Genomic DNA, 2233 nt, shown 5'->3' with positions numbered 1-2233 from the left:
GTTTATAATATCAAATGAGATTTTAAATTATTATATTATCATGATATTATCATGTATGAATATCTCTTAATATGATATATATACATTAAATGTCTTTACAACGATACTCGTTACATATATGTCTCGTTTAAAATCATTAAGTTAGTAGTCTTGTTTTTACATATGTAGTTCATTGTTAATATACTTTATGATATGTTTTCTTATCATAGTATCATGTTAACTATATATATATATATATCCATATATATGTCATCATATAGTTTTTACAAGTTTTAACGTTCGTGAATCACCGATCAACTTGGGTGGTCAATTGTCTATATGAAACATATTTCAATTAATCAAGTCTTAACAAGTTTGATTGCTTAACATGTTGGAAACATTTAATCATGTAAATATCAATCTCAATTAATATATATAAACATGGAAAAGTTCGGGTCACTACAGTACCTACCCGTTAAATAAATTTCGTCCCGAAATTTTAAGCTGTTGAAGGTGTTGACGAATCTTCTGGAAATAGATGCGGGTATTTCTTCTTCATCTGATCTTCACGCTCCCAGGTGAACTCGGGTCCTCTACGAGCATTCCATCGAACCTTAACAATTGGTATCTTGTTTTGCTTAAGTCTTTTAACCTCACGATCTATTATTTCGACGGGTTCTTCGATGAATTGAAGTTTTTCGTTGATTTGGATTTCATCTAACGGAATAGTGAGATCTTCTTTAGCAAAACATTTCTTTAAATTCGAGACGTGGAAAGTGTTATGTACAGCCGCGAGTTGTTGAGGTAACTCTAGTCGGTAAGCTACTGGTCCGACACGATCAATAATCTTGAATGGTCCAATATACCTTGGATTTAATTTCCCTCGTTTACCAAATCGAACAACGCCTTTCCAAGGTGCAACTTTAAGCATGACCATCTCTCCAATTTCAAATTCTATATCTTTTCTTTTAATGTCAGCGTAGCTCTTTTGTCGACTTTGGGCGGTTTTCAACCGTTGTTGAATTTGGATGATCTTCTCGGTAGTTTCTTGTATAATCTCCGGACCCGTAATCTGTCTATCCCCCACTTCACTCCAACAAATCGGAGACCTGCACTTTCTACCATAAAGTGCTTCAAACGGCGCCATCTCTATGCTTGAATGGTAGCTGTTGTTGTAGGAAAATTCTGCTAACGGTAGATGTCGATCCCAACTGTTTCCGAAATCAATAACACATGCTCGTAGCATGTCTTCAAGCGTTTGTATCGTCCTTTCGCTCTGCCCATCAGTTTGTGGATGATAGGCAGTACTCATGTCTAGACGAGTTCCTAATGCTTGCTGTAATGTCTGCCAGAATCTTGAAATAAATCTGCCATCCCTATCAGAGATAATAGAGATTGGTATTCCATGTCTGGAGACGACTTCCTTCAAATACAGTCGTGCTAACTTCTCCATCTTGTCATCTTCTCTTATTGGTAGGAAGTGTGCTGATTTGGTGAGACGATCAACTATTACCCAAATAGTATCAAAACCACTTGCAGTCCTTGGCAATTTAGTGATGAAATCCATGGTAATGTTTTCCCATTTCCATTCCGGGATTTCGGGTTGTTGAAGTAGACCTGATGGTTTCTGATGCTCAGCTTTGACCTTAGAACACGTCAAACATTCTCCTACGTATTTAGCAACATCGGCTTTCATACCCGGCCACCAAAAATGTTTCTTGAGATCCTTGTACATCTTCCCCGTTCCATGATGTATTGAGTATCTGGTTTTATGAGCTTCTCTAAGTACCATTTCTCTCATATCTCCAAATTTTGGTACCCAAATCCTTTCAGCCCTATACCGGGTTCCGTCTTCCCGAATATTAAGATGCTTCTCCGATCCTTTGGGTATTTCATCCTTTAAATTTCCCTCTTTTAAAACTCCTTGTTGCGCCTCCTTTATTTTAGTAGTAATGTTATTATGAATCATTATATTCATAGATTTTACTCGAATGGGTTCTCTGTCCTTCCTGCTCAAGGCATCGGCTACCACATTTGCCTTCCCCGGGTGGTAACGAATCTCAAAGTCGTAATCATTCAATAATTCAATCCACCTACGCTGCCTCATATTCAGTTGTTTCTGATTAAATATGTGTTGACGACTTTTGTGGTCGGTATATATAATACTTTTGACCCCATATAAGTAGTGCCTCCAAGTCTTTAATGCAAAAACAACCGCGCCTAATTCCAAATCATGCGTTGTATAATTTTGTTC

The sequence above is a fragment of the Rutidosis leptorrhynchoides genome, chromosome 2 (genome assembly GCF_046630445.1).
Source record: "Rutidosis leptorrhynchoides isolate AG116_Rl617_1_P2 chromosome 2, CSIRO_AGI_Rlap_v1, whole genome shotgun sequence".
NCBI lineage: Eukaryota > Viridiplantae > Streptophyta > Magnoliopsida > Asterales > Asteraceae > Rutidosis > Rutidosis leptorrhynchoides.
This window is presented reverse-complemented; position numbering follows the sequence as displayed.